Raw genomic sequence first — 12,849 nt, forward strand, 5'->3', positions numbered from 1 at the left:
ATGGTCCGAAAAAGAGAAAATATCCAGTGAGCGGCAGTTCTGTGGGCGAAAATGCCTTGTTGATGCCAGAGATCAGAGGAGAATGGCCAGACTGGTTCGAGCTGATAGAAAGGCAACAGTAACTCAAATAACCACTCATTACAACCGAGGTATGCAGAAGAGCATCTCTGAACGCACAACACGTCGAACCTTGAGGCAGATGGGCTACAGCAGCAGAAGACCACACCGGGTGCCACTCCTGTCAGCTAAGAACAGGAAACTGAGGCTACAATTCACACAGGCTCACCAAAATTGGACAATAGAAGATTGGAAAAACGTTGCCTGGTCTGATGAGTCTCGATTTCTGCTGCGACATTCGGATGGTAGGGTCAGAATTTGGCGTCAACAACATGAAAGCATGGATCCATCCTGCCTTGTATCAACGGTTCAGGCTGGTGGTGGTGGTGGTGTAATGGTGTGGGGGATATTTTCTTGGCACACTTTGGGCCCCTTAGTACCAATTGAGCATCGTGTCAACGCCACAGCCTACCTGAGTATTGTTGCTGACCATGTCCATCCCTTTATGACCACAGTGTTCCCATCTTCTGATGGCTACTTCCAGCAGGATAACGCGCCATGTCATAAAGCTCGAATCATCTCAGACTGGTTTCTTGAACATGACAATGAGTTCACTGTACTCAAATGGCCTCCACAGTCACCAGATCTCAATCCAATAGAGCACCTTTGGGATGTGGTGGACCGGGAGATTCGCATCATGGATGTGCAGCCGACAAATCTGCAGCAACTGCGTGATGCTATCATGTCAATATGGACCAAACTCTCTGAGGAATGTTTCCAGTACCTTGTTGAATCTATGCCACGAAGGATTAAGGCAGTTCTGAAGGCAAAAGGGGGTCCAACCCGGTACTAGCAAGGTGTACCTAATAAAGTGGCCAGTGAGTGTATGTGTATATATATATATATATATATATATACACTACCGTTCAAAAGTTTGGGATCACCCAAACAATTTTGTGTTTTCCATGAAAAGTCACACTTATTCACCACCATATGTTGTGAAATGAATAGAAAATAGAGTCAAGACATTGACAAGGTTAGAAATAATGATTTGTATTTGAAATAAGATTTTTTTTACATCAAACTTTGCTTTCGTCAAAGAATCCTCCATTTGCAGCAATTACAGCATTGCAGACCTTTGGCATTCTAGCTGTTAATTTGTTGAGGTAATCTGGAGAAATTGCACCCCACGCTTCCAGAAGCAGCTCCCACAAGTTGGATTGGTTGGATGGGCACTTCTTTGAGCAGATTGAGTTTCTGGAGCATCACATTTGTGGGGTCAATTAAACGCCCAAAATGGCCAGAAAAAGAGAACTTTCATCTGAAACTCGACAGTCTATTCTTGTTCTTAGAAATGAAGGCTATTCCATGCGAGAAATTGCTAAGAAATTGAAGATTTCCTACACCGGTGTGTACTACTCCCTTCAGAGGACAGCACAAACAGGCTCTAACCAGAGTAGAAAAAGAAGTGGGAGGCCGCGTTGCACAACTGAGCAAGAAGATAAGTACATTAGAGTCTCTAGTTTGAGAAACAGACGCCTCACAGGTCCCCAACTGGCATCTTCATCAAATAGTACCTGTTAGAGCCTGTTTGTGCTGTCCTCTGAAGGGAGTAGTACACACCGGTGTAGGAAATCTTCAATTTCTTAGCAATTTCTCGCATGGAATAGCCTTCATTTCTAAGAACAAGAATAGACTGTCGAGTTTCAGATGAAAGTTCTCTTTTTCTGGCCATTTTGAGCGTTTAATTGACCCCACAAATGTGATGCTCCAGAAACTCAATCTGCTCAAAGAAGTGCCCATCCAACCAATCCAACTTGTGGGAGCTGCTTCTGGAAGCGTGGGGTGCAATTTCTCCAGATTACCTCAACAAATTAACAGCTAGAATGCCAAAGGTCTGCAATGCTGTAATTGCTGCAAATGGAGGATTCTTTGACGAAAGCAAAGTTTGATGTAAAAAAAATCTTATTTCAAATACAAATCATTATTTCTAACCTTGTCAATGTCTTGACTCTATTTTCTATTCATTTCACAACATATGGTGGTGAATAAGTGTGACTTTTCATGGAAAACACGAAATTGTTTGGGTGATCCCAAACTTTTGAACGGTAGTGTATATACACTACCGTTCAAAAGTTTGGGATCACATTGAAATGTCCATATTTTTGAAGGAAAAGCACTGTACTTTTCAATGAAGATAACTTTAAACTAGTCTTAACTTTAAAGAAATACACTCTATACATTGCTAATGTGGTAAATGACTATTCTAGCTGCAAATGTCTGGTTTTTGGTGCAATATCTACATAGGTGTATAGAGGCCCATTTCAAGCAACTATCACTCCAGTGTTCTAATGGTACAATGTGTTTGCTCATTGGCTCAGAAGGCTAATTGATGATTAGAAAACCCTTGTGCAATCATGTTCACACATCCGAAAACAGTTTAGCTCGTTACAGAAGCTACAAAACTGACCTTCCTTTGAGCAGATTGAGTTTCTGGAGCATCACATTTGTGGAGTCAATTAAACGCTCAAAATGGCCAGAAAAAGAGAACTTTCATCTGAAACTCGACAGTCTATTCTTGTTCTTAGAAATGAAGGCTATTCCATGCGAGAAATTGCTAAGAAATTGAAGATTTCCTACACCGGTGTGTACTACTCCCTTCAGAGGACAGCACAAACAGGCTCTAACCAGAGTAGAAAAAGAAGTGGGAGGCCGCGTTGCACAACTGAGCAAGAAGATAAGTACATTAGAGTCTCTAGTTTGAGAAACAGACGCCTCACAGGTCCCCAACTGGCATCTTCATTAAATAGTACCCGCAAAACACCAGTGTCAACATCTACAGTGAAGAGGCGGCTGCGGGATTCTGGGCTTCAGGGCAGAGTGGCAAAGAAAAAGCCATATCTGAGACTGACCAATAAAAGAAAAAGATTAAGATGGGCAAAAGAACACAGACATTGGACAGAGGAAGACTGGAAAAAAGTGTTGTGGACGGATGAATCCAAGTTTGAGGTGTTTGGATCACAAAGAAGAACGTTTGTGAGACGCAGAACAAATGAAAAGATGCTGGAAGAATGCCTGACCCCATCTGTTAAGCATGGTGGAGGTAATGTGATGGTCTGGGGTTGCTTTGGTGCTGGTAAGGTGGGAGATTTGTACAGGGTAAAAGGGATTCTGAATAAGGAAGGCTATCACTCCATTTTGCAACGCCATGCCATACCCAGTGGACAGCGCTTGATTGGAGCCAATTTCATCCTACAACAGGACAATGACCCTAAACACACCTCCAAATTGTGCAAGAACTATTTAGAGCAGAAGCAGGCAGCTGGTATTCTATCGGTAATGGAGTGGCCAGCGCAGTCACCAGATCTGAACCCCATTGAGCTGTTGTGGGAGCAGCTTGACCGTATGGTACGCAAGAAGTGCCCATCCAACCAATCCAACTTGTGGGAGCTGCTTCTGGAAGCGTGGGGTGCAATTTCTCCAGATTACCTCAACAAATTAACAGCTACAATGCCAAAGGTCTGCAATGCTGTAATTGCTGCAAATGGAGGATTCTTTGACGAAAGCAAAGTTTGATGTAAAAAAAATCTTATTTCAAATACAAATCATTATTTCTAACCTTGTCAATGTCTTGACTCTATTTTCTATTCATTTCACAACATATGGTGGTGAATAAGTGTGACTTTTCATGGAAAACACAAAATTGTTTGGGTGATCCCAAACTTTTGAACGGTAGTGTATATATATATAATTGTGTGTGACATTCTTGTGTATGAAGTGGGGTTGTTATGAAGTGTCTAGTGTGTTGGTGTTGTGTTCTGTGCTTGTCACGTCTCACTCTCAACCTTCACTGGCCTTCAGAAATGCGAACAGGAGAGCCGAGCACGCAAGTCTCTCCCTGCCAGTACATAGCTTCTCCAACAGCAAGCCCTATGTAGTGCCTCCTCGTGGCGACACACGGTAACTGGGTACACCTTGGACCCTGGCTGAACTACAAGGGACTCGGAGGAGGTCTGGCCCCTAGACGTGTGGTACGCAGGCCCACTGGTGTGTGGATATTCCCTGATGCCCACGAACCAGCCCCCAGCTATGGGTTGAATAGTGCCACTGCCTGGTGGACACCTCGGGAGAGGACTAGGCTACAGGAGTGAACTCTTACAGAAAATCTACGTCTACAGTGTTGTTGTTTTTTGTTTTTCTTGCCCTTTTGTATGTGTTTAAGTGGGAGAGTACTGCTGGCGTCATGTGTGGCTGCCGCTGCTCTCTCTCGTAGCCCCCCTTCCCATCCACCCCTGTATGTCTGTGTTATGTTTATCTGTTGTCTTGTTTCACCGCCGTTTATTGCAAAGCAGCTTTGAGAGTTAGAAAAACGCTATATAAGTTTAATTTATTATTATTATATATATAGCCATACAGATGCAGGAAAAAAGTAAACAATGCCTCCTCACTAGAGCATTTTTTTTACTAGAACTTTTTTTTTCCTGCGTCTGTATTGATATTCTGCTCCTCGTTAGTTGAGCACTTCTAACAACACCATTGGCGGTTTCGGGTAAAAATATATATGATTTTGTTATTCTGTTTCACTGTTATAGCCTTCTCTCCCTCCGATGTGTGATTAATGTTTTTTCTTGTTTCTTCTCCCGTGTATGTGAATGGTGTGATGTGAGTCTCCCCTGTGTGCATGTATAGTCTGTCCCCCTCCCAGGTCTCTATGGTGATGGCGGTCGCATAACTCAGGTCCTAGGCTGTTCTGATTGCATCTGGACACTGCGTGGCATCCTCCTCATCTTAAATATTCTTCATGTAGTTTATAAATCCATTATAATTCTGTTATCCTGTTTCAATGTTGTATTGTGTAAATTGTGTTTTATTCTGTACAAACAACATCCATTGCATGTCTGTCCATCTTGAGAGAGAGAGATCCCTCCTCTGTTGTTCTCCCTGAGGTTTCTTCCTATTTTTTCTCCTTCTTAAATATATATATATTTTTAGGGAGTTGTTCCTGATCTGATGTGAGGGTCTAAGGACAGGATGTTGTGTTGTTGTAAAGCCCCCTGAGTCAAATTTGTAATTTGTGATAATGGGCTATGCAAATAAAATTGACTTGACTTGACTTGATTTGAGAGAGAGCAAGACAGAGAGCGAGAGAGAGAGAGAGAGAGAGAGCATGTGCCTGACATGGTTAGCATTAATGGGATTCCACCGCGGGAGTAGGAATCAATTCAGTCAAACAAAGGACTGTGTCAACATCCTAATCTCTGACAGCATCAGAGTAGCCAGCCTATTAAAACTTCCACTGGTTCAAACATGAACACACACACACACACACACACACACACACACACACACACACACACACACACACACACATACATACACATATCAAGATGATAAGACAGAGGGAGAGGACATGAGCGACCATTAGAGGAGGACTTGTGCTGCATGTTGGAGAAAAATAATCAGATAGCCTTCATGACCCCGAACCATAGTCTGCCTTCACTCTGTTTTGCACTTTTCAACTGAAATACACCTTCGACTGCAGGGGTCGCACACAGACTCAAGAATGTTTTAAAATGGCCGAACCATTATTTTGTCCATGACAGACAGTCTCTAAAATAGTCACAAAGAATTCATTACATTCGGTGAGGGTCACCGCCTTCATTCGGGGAAATTTCTGGCATTGGCGATGAAAACAATGAAAATGGCCTTAAACAGTGTTGTGGCAGCTCTTTAAAGGTAAACAGCACCGCCGCTGTTCCACTGCTGGCATTTGGTTTACTGTATATGCCCAGCACACCTTTACATTCAGTGATTCGTTTACGCTGATTGTCTATTGAAGGAATAGTAAATGTGTAACAACCCGAGTATTTCCTTGTAATTTTTGCAAAAACGGGCTGGAAAAGCAGGAAGGTTTGTATTTTTATTACTAGGATGAAATGCCAATAAGCAATGGCATTTTGAGTTTCTGGGGAAAACACTGGGTTGGTGTTTGTCCGACTCAAACATTTTATCGATGACAGTTGCCCACCATAAAAAAATTCTTTTAAAGTATTTTAGATTTTTGTCAGAGTTTGGAAAGTAGGGTACATTTGGCCTGTCTATATGATGCCTAGCTTGTGGAAGTGATCAAATCTACGTTTCTGATAGTCACATCTACACAGTTGGCTTATGCGTTTCTTATGATCAATAACAACACAATGTATGCACTTGTGATTATTAACAACACATTATAATATTACGTTATCAGATATTTAATTTTGACTCGATGTACTTTAATGGTGTGACAGAGGAAGATGCAGAAGACAGGACGAAATGGAAATGGATGATCCACTGTGACGAGCCCTAACGGGAGCAGCTGACAGTAGTAGTAGATACTTAAATGATCCTTGTAGGGAAATTACGCCCTGCATGTAACCCATCCTAGCTGTGTAGCTAGGAGCAGTGGCCAGCTGCCGTGCAGCACCTGGGGACCAACTCCAGTTCGTCTTGCCATGCCTCGGTCAGGCACACAGAAAGGAGTATAAACCCTAACATGCATGTTTCTTTTTGATGGTGGGGGAAACCAGAGCACCCAGAGAAAACCCACCGCAGACATGGGGGGAACACGCAAACTCCACACAGAGGACGATATGGGATGACCCCCCAAGGTTGGACAACCCCAGGGTTTGAACCCAGGACCTTCTTGCTGTGAGGTGACAGCGCTAACCACTGTGCCACCATGTCGATATGTTGGCATTTTAAAAAGGGCACCCAATTTCCAAAGCCTACTCTTGCATAGGACTCAAGACTCTGTGAGGTGTAATCTGTAATGTGCGTTCTTCCCTCCACACAACTGGTGAGTGTTTTGTGTTGCAAATCGGACACGGCTCTGACCTCAGAACAGAACATATAATCTGAAGCTATCCTATCATTTTCACACCAGATGCACTTCCTACAAATCAGATCTGTCTCTATAGTTGTTTGTTATTCGCTGGGCAGATGTAACTTCATTTACATCACAAAATAATAGTATGGTTTTAATGGCTATCAAGATGTTCAGTGTTTTCAATTTGTTTATCAGTATAAATGTAAAAGGTTTCCAGTCTGCACATACTTTGTAGTATTGCGAATGTTTGATGGATGTATGTTCTCATTAGGTCATTAGGGCAGTGGTTCTCAACCTTTTTGGGGTCCTGGACCCCCTGCGTATTTTTGATCTACCCTGAGGACCCCTCCACCTGATCTTGGGGGAGGGGGGTTGCAATTTGATAGAAACAATAGAAACTGCATTTTAAATTGCATTATAGCATTTATTCACTCTTTGGGGCAAAAATAAGAGCTTTCAGTTGTAACTTAGATATAGTTAACAAAACAGAATTCTTATGCAGTAACTTTCAGATATATGTAACAAAACAGAATATGTATTCAGTAACTTTCAGATATATGTAACAACAGAATTTTTATGCAGTAACTTTCAGATATATGTAACAACAGAATCTTTATGCAGTAACTTTCAGATATATGTAACAAAACAGAATATGTATTCAGTAATTTTCAGATATATGTAACAACAGAATTTTTATGCAGTAACTTTTAACAATGCAAACGGGAGCGAGATCTCTTATTAAAATACAATAAATTACACTTGTGAAACAGATGTAATTAGAGAAAAAAGTCCTGTTACTCTTTATAGTTTGGGTAGATAAAGGTCTCAGTCACATTTGAGTAAAATAATCCTATTTCTATAAATGTCATAGGATCTTTTTTTTAAAGATATTTTATTTTCACGGACCCCTTGCAATTACACCACGGACCACTAGGGGTCCGCGGACCCCCGGTTGAGAAACACTGCATTAGGGCACTTCATTAGGTAGGCTACATGTATCTTAATCTCAACTGGCTTAACAGCATTGTGTGGCTCCAGATGTTTGGGCACACAGTCGTGCTGTGAATCTCCAGTTCCACCTCTTACCAAAGATGATCTGTTGGGTCAGGATCTTGGGACAGTGCAGGCCATTAGAGTAAACTAAAGCCAATGTCATGTTCCTACAAGCATGCTGAGATGGTGCATGCTGTGCAACATTAGACATTTCTCTCATTGGAAGTAACTTTTTGAAAAAGGGTAGACTATGGACACAAAGGGATGTACCCCCTCAGGAACAATGCTATGGTGCACTGTAACCTTCAAATAGCGTTCACTTGGTATGGCGTCCGGGTGGCGTGGCAGTCTAGTCCATTGCCAACCAACACAGGGATCTCCAGTTTGAATCACCATGTTACCTCCGGCTTGGTCAGGCCTCCCTACAAACACTATTGGTCGTGTCTGTGGGCAGGAAGCTGGATGTGGGTATGTGTCCTGGTTGCTGCACTAGCACCTCCTCTGGTCGGTCGGGGTGCCTGTTCAGGGGGAGGGGGAACTGGGGGGGAATAGCGTGATCCTCCCACACGCTACATCCCCCTGGTGAAACTCCTCACTGTCAGGTGAAAAGAAGTGGCTGGCGACTCCACATGTATCGGAGGAGGCAAGTGGTAGTCTGCAGCCCTCCCCAGATCAGCAGAGGGGGTGGATCAGCGACTGGGATGGCTCGGAAGAGTGGGGTAATTGGCCAGGTACAATTAAGGAGAAAAAATCAAAAACAAAAAAAAGTGTTCACTTGGTATCAAGGGGCCTAATGTCTGCCAAGAAATTATTCCACACGCCATTACACAACCATCTGCAGCCCGCACCTTTGACACCGAGCAGGATGTCAAAGGACTCTGACCTTAACATAAGAAACTGTGATCTTTTTTACATTTTTTTTTTGCACCATATCTTTTCACTCTTCAGTTGTCCAATTTTGGTGATTATATGCCCACTGTAGCGTCACTTTCTTATTCTTGGCTGAAGAGTGGACCCTGTTGTAATCCTGGAGCAGCCCCGCTTCAAGGATTTGACAAGTTGTGCATTTAAGGATGCCTTTCTACACATCAGTATTGTACAGGTGCGGTTTTTCGCTTACAAGTGGCCTTCCTGTTACCTTGAAAGAGTCTTGCCAATCTCCTCTGATCTCTCTTGTCAACACAAAACGTCCTGGTCCATGGAACCTCAGCTGACTTGATGTTTTTTTGTGTATTCATGGTAAACTCTAGACAAGTTTGTATAACAAATCCAAGGAAGGCAACGGTTTCTGAGATACTGAAAGCTATGATAGCTGGCACCAATGATCATACCACATTCCACATCACTTAGATCACACGTCTTGCCCATTTCAACATTTAACTGAACAGTAATTGAACCTCTTTATCTCGTTTGCATACGTAATATATTGAGCTGGAGCCCCGTGATGTGTTGTCTGGTGGAGCTGGCTGTTTGTGTTAACAGGCAGGTGTGCCTAATAAAGTTGTCGCTGACAGTATTTCTTATATATTGGCACAGTTTGAGGGAATCAAAAACAGAGCTGTTCTTTGTTTATGTGATCTTAGTTGTGCACTACTTGTGTACTGTATCTTTATGCTCTAGTTTCCATCTGTTCATATCTTCGAGTACCCAACGCGTCAATAAATAACAGTTTGGAGGCAATGATTTGACTCACACACCTTTTCAAACTCAGTTTGGCTTGTTGTCAAACTGAAGTTCTTTCCTTTCAAGAAGGACAGTGTAATGTTTTACTTTGTCCCTAGCCAAGTCAAAAACATTTTCACCAATCAAACTTAGATAAAGGGCAAAGCTGCCATCTATTGTTTCCAAAGGTGTGGTTGCTTTAAAACATTCCAGATCTGATGTGTACATTATTAAGTGTCGGTAGTAGCTGTCATATTTTGCAGACACACCCTCTGAGTGTGTGTGTGTGTGTGTGTGTGTGTGTGTGTGTGTGTGTGTGTGTGTGTGTGTGTGTGTGTACCATGTTTTTCTATCCTAATGGGGACATTTGGTCCCCATTAGGATAGAAAAACCAGGAACCACCTACCTTGTGGGGCCATTTTATGGGGCCCCACAAGTAATAGGGTTTATTTTAGGGTTAGGACTTGGTTTTAGGGGTTAAGGTTAGAATTAGGGTTAGGTTAAGGTTAGGGTAAGGGATGGGAAATGAATGTAATCAATGAGGGGGCCCCACAAGTATAGATTTGCGAGTAAGTGTGTGTGTGTGTGTGTGTGTGTGTGTGTGTGTGTGTGTGTGTGTGTGTGTGTGTGTGTGTGTTAGGGTGACCAGATTTTCAAAATCCCAAACTGGGACCCTAAAAAGTGTACCACATGTTTGTGCATGCACACATGCATATGCACGCGCTCACAAGCATGGCTGTCTCGCCGGACATGATGGGGGATGAATGTTGAAAACCGGGACATTTTACTATTTTACAGATATGTGTCAGGACTCGGGACACCCAGCTTGAAACCGGGACAATCCCGGACAAACCGGGACATCTGGTCACCCTAGTGTGTGTGTGTGTGTGTGTGTGTATTAGACAGCATCTTTAATTGCCCAGGTAACACAGCCAGATGCTCTGTCACTCTGGCAATGGCAGTGATTAAAAGCAGTAAAATATTCATTTCAATCAGACACCCACATGCCGCATGTATAATTAATGCTCAGGGGAAGGACAGGCAACTTCTACGACACATGCACGCATGCGCACGCGCACGCACGCACGCACGCACACACACACACACACACACACACACACACAACACCAGGCTGCAGCATATAGGGGATATAAAATGATGGAGTGTGTGTGTGTGTGTGTGTGTGTGTGTGTGTGTGTGTGTGTGTGTGTGTGTGTGTGTCAGGGCAGATCCTAAAAATGGAACTGTGGATGAGCCACTTGGATCGTTAGTGCTCTGGGAGGTGAGAGGGTAGACAGACTGCATTCTGGAACAGCATTCAGCCTCCTACACAGCAGATGTGTGGCGATCCTCTCTCCCTGCCCCAGCTCTCCCCCGGAGTGTTTTTGTTGGGGAAACAGTAGCTTGAGCTGTGGTTTGTTCTAGACACTGTTCTCTGTTGTGGGCTTGTGTGTGTATATGTGTGTCTGTGCATGTGTGTGTGTGTGTGTGTCCACGTGCCCTACTGTCTCCATTCTCCATTCTTCTCCCTCTTCTATGTTTGTCTGCGTGACTACATACCTGCAAGCACTAAGCTGGAGGTCTCTGGAGTCAGAGGCGGTCTGATGTCTCTGGTGGGTGGGAGACTACACAAACACAAAACAATTCACGATTTGCACAGATATGAAACTTCTGATTTGTCAAGAGTTTGCGGACCAGATCTACTCTGACCATGGCTGCATGATCAAGGAAAACTAAACAAAACTTGAGATTTGCTGCTTTCGACAGTCAGAAATTGTTCCACACTAGGTTAAATATGAGATGCTCTGCATGTAAAACCAAGCCACACCGATTCTCCCTCTTATGGACACAGTTTCAAAAGCCAACATTTTTTTTCTCTCATCAATCCTCGTTCCATCTCTGCGCTTCTCTCTCCCTCTCTCTCTCATCTCCATCCATCAGACTGCTGTCTCTGCTTCTCTTGACTAACCCCTCTGCATCCGTGTCGCAGCCTTGTTTAGACTGCACCAGTTAGCTGCAATCACCAGACACCATGTGCGTATTGTATCACTCACTCATCACAGTTACCTCCGGGGTGAGCATGTTGCCTCTCGCTTGTTCCTGTTCCGCTCTCTCTACGAGTGGTGGGGGACTTCGATCCAGACGCTGTAATGGGAGGTATATGAGGACAAGATTAGCAAAAAATAATAATAATAATAATAATTTAAAAAAAACACAGAGAAGGGAAAATGGGACATTTCCGTTAGAGAAGAATGCATCGTGCATCAAAGACCTCACCACAGCCTAAAAAGACAAACACAGTGATATGAGGAGCAGCAGTGAAGCTGAGTTTCACAACTCAGTCATTAATTTTGTCAGCCATCTATGGCCATCTTTACTGCACTGGCAGAGGGGATTACTCAAAGAGTAACTGAGATCGATGTTTTTATGCATTCATACAGGGATCTCATATTCAGCTGGTTTGCTCGTGAACTGGTTCGTATTACAAAAGCTCTATGGTGTAGCTACACGTGGGAAGTGTGGTGGCTTGTTTTGTTTGCCAGAAATTTCATGAAATTCAATTCAGTTCAATTTATTGTCATTAAAAACAATGTGCAGGCACATGTTAAAAATGAAATGAGGGCTGCGGCTTCACCAAACAGTGCAAGACAGACACAGACAAACACAGCGAACACAGTATAAGATATACACACATGAAGACCAAAAGCTAAAAATAAGTTTAAAAAAAAAGAGCAAGAGTACAAAAATATTTAAAAATATCCACAGACATTCAGTGGGTGGCCAGGTTCAGGTGGGCAACAGCTTGTGGAAAGAAGCTGTTTTTGAGCCTGGTAGTGTGGGCTCTGAGGCTCTTGTAGTGCCTCCCAGAGTGCAGGGGGAGAGAACAGTCCATGGTTGGGGTGGGTGGGATCTCTGCTGATGCTCAGACCCCTTCGAAGGCAGCGTTTGTGATAAATGTCTTTTATGGGTGGGAGCTGGGTACCAGTGATATGCTGGGCCACCTTGATGACCCGCTGCAGAGCTTTCTGGTCTACTGAGGTGCAGTTGCCGTACCACACTGAGATGCAGCTGGTCAGGATGCTCTCTATGGTGCAGTGGTAGAAGTTGGTGAGAATTTTGGGGGATAGATGGGTGCTCCTCAGCCTCCTCAGGAAATGCAGGCGTTGTTGGGCTTTTTTCACAAGGGCCTCGGTGTTTAATGTCCAGGAAAGTTCCTCGCTGATGTGGACTCCAAGGAATTTAAAGCTGGAGACACACTCCAGTTCCACCCC

This window comes from Lampris incognitus, chromosome 3 (assembly GCF_029633865.1).
Source record: "Lampris incognitus isolate fLamInc1 chromosome 3, fLamInc1.hap2, whole genome shotgun sequence".
Lineage (NCBI taxonomy): Eukaryota > Metazoa > Chordata > Actinopteri > Lampriformes > Lampridae > Lampris > Lampris incognitus.